Raw genomic sequence first — 10,000 nt, forward strand, 5'->3', positions numbered from 1 at the left:
ACTGTGTGTATATGGACCATAATATACACGCGTTGCGATATGTATTGTTCATCTCAGTTATGCGCATACATTGGATAATGCAACAACCTAAAATGTACAATGTTGTACCTGATTATTACAGGTTAATGTTTTATATAAATTTCAATATATATCGCTAAAAAAAAGTATTAATACCGTAAATGCCATTTAAAAAATACTTGATATATTATTGGTTATATGAAACTAAGACATTTCGCAGCATTCGTTTTAGGTATAAAAATCAATTTATTGAAGGAATTGATATATGCCAGTAAAATGGTGTATTTTTAATTTCTTTCAATAAAAACATATATGACAAAATTACCAAACCAATATATAAAACTCTAAGCGGTGGATCACTCGGCTCATGGGTCGATGAAGAACGCAGCAAACTGTGCGTCATCGTGTGAACTGCAGGACACATGAACATCGACATTTTGAACGCATATCGCAGTCCATGCTGTTATGTACTTTAATTAATTTTATAGTGCTGCTTGGACTACATATGGTTGAGGGTTGTAAGACTATGCTAATTAAGTTGTTTATATAAATTTTATAATGAAATTTTATAAGCATATGGTATATTATTGGATAATAATAATTTAATTATTATATTATTCATAATATTAACAAATATATGAAAAACATTATCTCACATTAGTAAATAATTTGAATGTGAAAAACGAAGAGAAATATTTTCTTTTTCAATCAAATAATACTGAGAAATGTCTAGCATAAAAAATTTATCTAGAATTGTCTCTTATTAAAGATTAGTAAATAGAAAGCCGTTGACAATATTATTATTCTTCGTTGATTCGTTAGACCAAACAAATGCCATACAAATATATAAAATATATAACGAATTTAATAAAATGTTTTATCATTATATATAAAGAATTAATTGCAAAAAAAGTTATACACAACCTCAACTCATATGGGACTACCCCCTGAATTTAAGCATATTAATTAGGGGAGGAAAAGAAACTAACCAGGATTTTCTTAGTAGCGGCGAGCGAAAAGAAATCAGTTCAGCACTAAGTCACTTTGTCTATATGGCAAATGTGAGATGCAGTGTATGGAGCGTCAATATTCTAGTATGAGAAATTAACGATTTAAGTCCTTCTTAAATGAGGCCATTTACCCATAGAGGGTGCCAGGCCCGTATAACGTTAATGATTACTAGATGATGTTTCCAAAGAGTCGTGTTGCTTGATAGTGCAGCACTAAGTGGGTGGTAAACTCCATCTAAAACTAAATATAACCATGAGACCGATAGTAAACAAGTACCGTGAGGGAAAGTTGAAAAGAACTCTGAATAGAGAGTTAAACAGTACGTGAAACTGCTTAGAGGTTAAGCCCGATGAACCTGAATATCCGTTATGGAAAATTCATCATTAAAATTGTAATATTTAAACAATATTATGATAATAGTGTGCATTTTTTCCATATAAGGACATTGTAATCTATTAGCATACAAAATTTATCATAAAATATAACTTATAGTTTATTCAAATTAATTTGCTTGCATTTTAACACAGAATAAATGTTATTAATTTGATAAAGTGCTGATAGATTTATATGAATACAGTGCGTTAATTTTTCGGAATTATATAATGGCATAATTATCATTGATTTTTGTGTTTATTATATGCACTTGTATGATTAACAATGCGAAAGATTCAGGATACCTTCGGGACCCGTCTTGAAACACGGACCAAGGAGTCTAACATATGTGCAAGTTATTGGGATATAAACCTAATAGCGTAATTAACTTGACTAATAATGGGATTAGTTTTTTAACTATTTATAGCTAATTAACACAATCCCGGGGCGTTCTATATAGTTATGTATAATGATATTTATATTATTTATGCCTCTAACTGGAACGTACCTTGAGCATATATGCTGTGACCCGAAAGATGGTGAACTATACTTGATCAGGTTGAAGTCAGGGGAAACCCTGATGGAAGACCGAAACAGTTCTGACGTGCAAATCGATTGTCAGAATTGAGTATAGGGGCGAAAGACCAATCGAACCATCTAGTAGCTGGTTCCTTCCGAAGTTTCCCTCAGGATAGCTGGTGCATTTTAATGTTATATAAAATAATCTTATCTGGTAAAGCGAATGATTAGAGGCCTTAGGGTCGAAACGATCTTAACCTATTCTCAAACTTTAAATGGGTAAGAACCTTAACTTTCTTGATATGAAGTTCAAGGTTATGATATAATGTGCCCAGTGGGCCACTTTTGGTAAGCAGAACTGGCGCTGTGGGATGAACCAAACGTAATGTTACGGTGCCCAAATTAACAACTCATGCAGATACCATGAAAGGCGTTGGTTGCTTAAAACAGCAGGACGGTGATCATGGAAGTCGAAATCCGCTAAGGAGTGTGTAACAACTCACCTGCCGAAGCAACTAGCCCTTAAAATGGATGGCGCTTAAGTTGTATACCTATACATTACCGCTAAAGTAGATGATTTATATTACTTGTGATATAAATTTTGAAACTTTAGTGAGTAGGAAGGTACAATGGTATGCGTAGAAGTGTTTGGCGTAAGCCTGCATGGAGCTGCCATTGGTACAGATCTTGGTGGTAGTAGCAAATAATCGAATGAGACCTTGGAGGACTGAAGTGGAGAAGGGTTTCGTGTGAACAGTGGTTGATCACGAGTTAGTCGGTCCTAAGTTCAAGGCGAAAGCCGAAAATTTTCAAGTAAAACACAAATGCCATACAAATATAATTATATTATATAAATCAAGCTAATTAATATACTTGAATAATTTTGAACGAAAGGGAATACGGTTCCAATTCCGTAACCTGTTGAGTATCCGTTTGTTATTAAATATGGGCCTCGTGCTCATCCTGGCAACAGGAACGACCATAAAGAAGCCGTCGAGAGATATCGGAAGAGTTTTCTTTTCTGTTTTATAGCCGTACTACCATGGAAGTCTTTCGCAGAGAGATATGGTAGATGGGCTAGAAGAGCATGACATATACTGTTGTGTCGATATTTTCTCCTCGGACCTTGAAAATTTATGGTGGGGACACGCAAACTTCTCAACAGGCCGTACCAATATCCGCAGCTGGTCTCCAAGGTGAAGAGTCTCTAGTCGATAGAATAATGTAGGTAAGGGAAGTCGGCAAATTAGATCCGTAACTTCGGGATAAGGATTGGCTCTGAAGATTGAGATAGTCGGGCTTGATTGGGAAACAATAACATGGTTTATGTGCTCGTTCTGGGTAAATAGAGTGTCTGGCATTTATGTTGGTCACTTGTTCCCCGGATAGTTTAGTTACGTAGCCAATTGTGGAACTTTCTTGCTAAAATTTTTAAGAATACTAATTGGGTTAAACCAATTAGTTCTTATTAATTATAACGATTATCAATTAACAATCAATTCAGAACTGGCACGGACTTGGGGAATCCGACTGTCTAATTAAAACAAAGCATTGTGATGGCCCTAGCGGGTGTTGACACAATGTGATTTCTGCCCAGTGCTCTGAATGTCAAAGTGAAGAAATTCAAGTAAGCGCGGGTCAACGGCGGGAGTAACTATGACTCTCTTAAGGTAGCCAAATGCCTCGTCATCTAATTAGTGACGCGCATGAATGGATTAACGAGATTCCTACTGTCCCTATCTACTATCTAGCGAAACCACAGCCAAGGGAACGGGCTTGGAATAATTAGCGGGGAAAGAAGACCCTTTTGAGCTTGACTCTAATCTGGCAGTGTAAGGAGACATAAGAGGTGTAGAATAAGTGGGAGATATTAGACTTCGGTTTGGTATCGCCAATGAAATACCACTACTCTTATTGTTTCCTTACTTACTTGATTAAATGGAACGTGTATCATTTCCTAGCCATTATACGGATATATTTATTATATCTTATGGTATTGGGTTTTGATGCAAGCTTCTTGATCAAAGTATCACGAGTTTGTTATATAATCGCAAACAAATTCTTTAATAAAACGGTGCATTTATGTATTTTTGATTTGAAAATTTGGTATAACTCCAATTACTCAGGTATGATCCAATTCAAGGACATTGCCAGGTAGGGAGTTTGACTGGGGCGGTACATCTCTCAAATAATAACGGAGGTGTCCCAAGGCCAGCTCAGTGCGGACAGAAACCACACATAGAGCAAAAGGGCAAATGCTGACTTGATCTCGGTGTTCAGTACACACAGGGACAGCAAAAGCTCGGCCTATCGATCCTTTTGGTTTAAAGAGTTTTTAACAAGAGGTGTCAGAAAAGTTACCATAGGGATAACTGGCTTGTGGCGGCCAAGCGTTCATAGCGACGTCGCTTTTTGATCCTTCGATGTCGGCTCTTCCTATCATTGTGAAGCAAAATTCACCAAGCGTTGGATTGTTCACCCATGCAAGGGAACGTGAGCTGGGTTTAGACCGTCGTGAGACAGGTTAGTTTTACCCTACTAATGACAAAACGTTGTTGCGACAGCATTCCTGCGTAGTACGAGAGGAACCGCAGGTACGGACCAATGGCACAATACTTGTTCGAGCGAACAGTGGTATGACGCTACGTCCGTTGGATTATGCCTGAACGCCTCTAAGGTCGTATCCGTGCTGGACTGCAATGATAAATAAGGGGCAATTTGCATTGTATGGCTTCTAAACCATTTAAAGTTTATAATTTACTTTATAAACGACAATGGATGTGATGCCAATGTAATTTGTAACATAGTAAATTGGGAGGATCTTTGATCACCTGATGCCGCGCTAGTTACATATAAAAGCATTATTTAATACAATGACAAAGCCTAGAATCAATTGTAAACGACTTTTGTAACAGGCAAGGTGTTGTAAGTGGTTGAGCAGCTGCCATACTGCGATCCACTGAAGCTTATCCTTTGCTTGATGATTCGATAATAAAGATGTTGCAAGCGGGCATAATCATTATGCTTGCTTGCAGCATCGCACGCCACTTTGTTTGTGGTGTGTAAGGTAGGGAAGAAGAAATATAAAAGACCTAAATTGGAAACATCAATATATAAGTAAATATTGAACAAACAAAATGTATCGTCATCTTATTAGTGACGCGATGATAAAGTGGCAAACATATTCCATGTATAAATATTCCTATGGTATTAAAATTCAAGTAAAGAGGACATATATAAAAGTTTGTATATATGGTTCATTCAATGGTAGCAGCGGTTGGTTGGTTGGTGTCTGCTCCTCTTATTGTTCAAAACTTATGTTATGGTAGCAAGTCTATATCGTCATATTATTAGTGACGCGAAAAAGTAGTGGCAAAACATATTCCATGTATAAATAAATATTCCTATGGTATTGAAATTCAAGTAAAGAGGCCATTCAAGTAAAGAGGACTTATATAAATATAAGTATATATAATGGTAGCAGCGCGGTTGGTTGGTTGGTGTGTCTGCTCCTCTTATTGTTCAAAACTTATGTTATGGTAGCAAGACTGTATCGTCATATTATTAGTGACGCGAAAAAGTAGTGGCAAAACATATTCCATGTATAAATATTCCTATGGTATTGAAATTCAACTAAAGAGGACATATAAAATTACTATCAATGGTAGCAGTGGTTGGTTGGTTGGTGGTTGGTTGGCGGCTGCTCCTATTATTGTTCAAGACTTATGTTATGGTAGCAAGTCTGTATCGTCATATTAATTATTAGTGACGCGAAAAAGTAGTGGAAATCATATTCCATGTATAAATAGATTCCTATGGTAATGAAATTTTCAAGTAAAGAGAGGACCATTCAAGTAAGAGGACATATAAAAAGTAAGTATATGTTCCTCCAATGGTAGCAGTGGTTGGTTGGTTGGCGGCTGATCCTCTTATTGTTCAAAACTTATTTTATCAATATGAGTTTGGCAATACAATAAAGAAGACCAATCTAATCCATATAAAACTAAATGTATTATATGGATATGCTTAGGAAACCCATATATTCATAAAAAAAAATTATGTATAGAAAATTATACATATATCTTTTATATAAATGAATCGTATGGATATCGCCTTATGGTAGGTATAATAACTTTTTAAGGCATAATAATGTATAATATAGAAAATATACATTGAAATATAAATGCATTTTTATAGATATGGCGGCATATAAGTGCCATATACACAAGAATAAATAATAGAATTTACCAATATATAATTAAAATGAGATATATAAACCTAGTGAGGGGCTGCACTAGTATATGAATCGTATGGATATGGCTTATAGGTATAATACCTATAAGGCATAATAATGTATAATATAATAAATATAAATTAAGATATGAATGAATTATATAAATATGGCATAGAAATGCCATATACATACATAAGAATAAATGGTAGAATTTACCCATATATCACTGAAACACGATATATAAACCTAATGATAGCTGGCACTAGTACTGTAAACATGCACGCAATAGTGCGTGGGGTAAAAAACTACTATAGGGAGGTGGTCGTTGGCGGGCCCCTCCTCGTATTGGTCAAAACTTATGTTATGCATATGAATTTGTCAATACTATATAGAACGCCAAGCATATCCATATAAACTATGGATATGCATAGAAATCCATACAAAAGTAAAAAAAATTATGTATAGAAAAATATACATATATTTATATAAGTGAATCGTATGGATATGGCTTATAGGTATAATACCTATAAGGCATAATAATGTATAACAAGTAAATATACATTGAAATGTGAATGCATTGTATGGATATGGCATATAAATGCCATATATATAGAAATAAATTGTATATCAATGATATAACAATTATAAACCTAGTGAGGGGCGGCACTAGTGAATGAATCGTATGGATATGGCTTATAGGTATAATACCTATAAGGCATAATAATGTATAATATAATAAATATACATTAAGATATGAATGGATTGTATAAATATGGCATAGAAATGCCATATACATAAGAATAAATGGTAGAATTTACCCATATATCACTGAAACACGATATATAAACCTAGTGATAGCTGGCACTAGTACTGTAAACAGGCACGCAATAGTGCGTGGGGTAAAAAACTACTATAGGGAGGTGGTCGTTGGCGGGCCCCTCCTCGTATTGGTCAAAACTTATGTTATGCATATGAATTTGTCAATACTATATAGAACGCCAAGCATATCCATATAAACTATGGATATGCATAGAAATCCATACAAAAGTAAAAAAAAATTATGTATAGAAAAATATACATATATTTATATAAGTGAATCGTATGGATATGGCTTATAGGTATAATACCTATAAGGCATAATAATGTATAACAAGTAAATATACATTGAAATGTGAATGCATTGTATGGATATGGCATATAAATGCCATATATATAGAAATAAATTGTATATCAATGATATAACAATTATAAACCTAGTGAGGGGCGGCACTAGTGAATGAATCGTATGGATATGGCTTATAGGTATAATACCTATAAGGCATAATAATGTATAATATAATAAATATACATTAAGATATGAATGGATTGTATAAATATGGCATAGAAATGCCATATACATAAGAATAAATGGTAGAATTTACCCATATATCACTGAAACACGATATATAAACCTAGTGATAGCTGGCACTAGTACTGTAAACAGGCACGCAATAGTGCGTGGGGTAAAAAACTACTATAGGGAGGTGGTCGTTGGCGGGCCCCTCCTCGTATTGGTCAAAACTTATGTTATGCATATGAATTTGTCAATACTATATAGAACGCCAAGCATATCCATATAAACTATGGATATGCATAGAAAACCATACAAAAGTAAAAAAAAATTATGTATAGAAAAATATACATATATTTATATAAGTGAATCGTATGGATATGGCTTATAGGTATAATACCTATAAGGCATAATAATGTATAACAAGTAAATATACATTGAAATGTGAATGCATTGTATGGATATGGCATATAAATGCCATATATATAGAAATAAATTGTATATCAATGATATAACAATTATAAACCTAGTGAGGGGCGGCACTAGTGAATGAATCGTATGGATATGGCTTATAGGTATAATACCTATAAGGCATAATAATGTATAATATAATAAATATACATTAAGATATGAATGGATTGTATAAATATGGCATAGAAATGCCATATACATAAGAATAAATGGTAGAATTTACCCATATATCACTGAAACACGATATATAAACCTAGTGATAGCTGGCACTAGTACTGTAAACAGGCACGCAATAGTGCGTGGGGTAAAAAACTACTATAGGGAGGTGGTCGTTGGCGGGCCCCTCCTCGTATTGGTCAAAACTTATGTTATGCATATGAATTTGTCAATACTATATAGAACGCCAAGCATATCCATATAAACTATGGATATGCATAGAAATCCATACAAAAGTAAAAAAAAATTATGTATAGAAAAATATACATATATTTATATAAGTGAATCGTATGGATATGGCTTATAGGTATAATACCTATAAGGCATAATAATGTATAACAAGTAAATATACATTGAAATGTGAATGCATTGTATGGATATGGCATATAAATGCCATATATATAGAAATAAATTGTATATCAATGATATAACAATTATAAACCTAGTGAGGGGCGGCACTAGTGAATGAATCGTATGGATATGGCTTATAGGTATAATACCTATAAGGCATAATAATGTATAATATAATAAATATACATTAAGATATGAATGGATTGTATAAATATGGCATAGAAATGCCATATACATAAGAATAAATGGTAGAATTTACCCATATATCACTGAAACACGATATATAAACCTAGTGATAGCTGGCACTAGTACTGTAAACAGGCACGCAATAGTGCGTGGGGTAAAAAACTACTATAGGGAGGTGGTCGTTGGCGGGCCCCTCCTCGTATTGGTCAAAACTTATGTTATGCATATGAATTTGTCAATACTATATAGAACGCCAAGCATATCCATATAAACTATGGATATGCATAGAAATCCATACAAAAGTAAAAAAAAATTATGTATAGAAAAATATACATATATTTATATAAGTGAATCGTATGGATATGGCTTATAGGTATAATACCTATAAGGCATAATAATGTATAACAAGTAAATATACATTGAAATGTGAATGCATTGTATGGATATGGCATATAAATGCCATATATATAGAAATAAATTGTATATCAATGATATAACAATTATAAACCTAGTGAGGGGCGGCACTAGTGAATGAATCGTATGGATATGGCTTATAGGTATAATACCTATAAGGCATAATAATGTATAATATAATAAATATACATTAAGATATGAATGGATTGTATAAATATGGCATAGAAATGCCATATACATAAGAATAAATGGTAGAATTTACCCATATATCACTGAAACACGATATATAAACCTAGTGATAGCTGGCACTAGTACTGTAAACAGGCACGCAATAGTGCGTGGGGTAAAAAACTACTATAGGGAGGTGGTCGTTGGCGGGCCCCTCCTCGTATTGGTCAAAACTTATGTTATGCATATGAATTTGTCAATACTATATAGAACGCCAAGCATATCCATATAAACTATGGATATGCATAGAAATCCATACAAAAGTAAAAAAAAATTATGTATAGAAAAATATACATATATTTATATAAGTGAATCGTATGGATATGGCTTATAGGTATAATACCTATAAGGCATAATAATGTATAACAAGTAAATATACATTGAAATGTGAATGCATTGTATGGATATGGCATATAAATGCCATATATATAGAAATAAATTGTATATCAATGATATAACAATTATAAACCTAGTGAGGGGCGGCACTAGTGAATGAATCGTATGGATATGGCTTATAGGTATAATACCTATAAGGCATAATAATGTATAATATAATAAATATACATTAAGATATGAATGGATTGTATAAATATGGCATAGAAATGCCATATACATAAGAATAAATGGTAGAATTTACCCATATATCACTG

General features: G+C 33.6%; 2 non-coding genes across 2 annotated transcripts; both read left to right on the forward strand.

Annotated features, from left to right (window-relative positions):
- The first annotated feature begins 358 nt into the window (after window positions 1-358).
- LOC119562657 lies at window positions 359-537 on the forward strand. The gene has a single exon (XR_005221927.1). It is a non-coding gene; the product is annotated as a 5.8S ribosomal RNA (ribosomal RNA).
- Window positions 538-938: 401 nt separating this feature from the next.
- LOC119562699 lies at window positions 939-4,909 on the forward strand. Its single transcript, XR_005221967.1, has one exon. It is a non-coding gene; the product is annotated as a large subunit ribosomal RNA (ribosomal RNA).
- The last annotated feature ends 5,091 nt before the right edge of the window (window positions 4,910-10,000 follow it).

Source organism: Drosophila subpulchrella, unplaced genomic scaffold, assembly GCF_014743375.2.
Source record: "Drosophila subpulchrella strain 33 F10 #4 breed RU33 unplaced genomic scaffold, RU_Dsub_v1.1 Primary Assembly Seq82, whole genome shotgun sequence".
Lineage (NCBI taxonomy): Eukaryota > Metazoa > Arthropoda > Insecta > Diptera > Drosophilidae > Drosophila > Drosophila subpulchrella.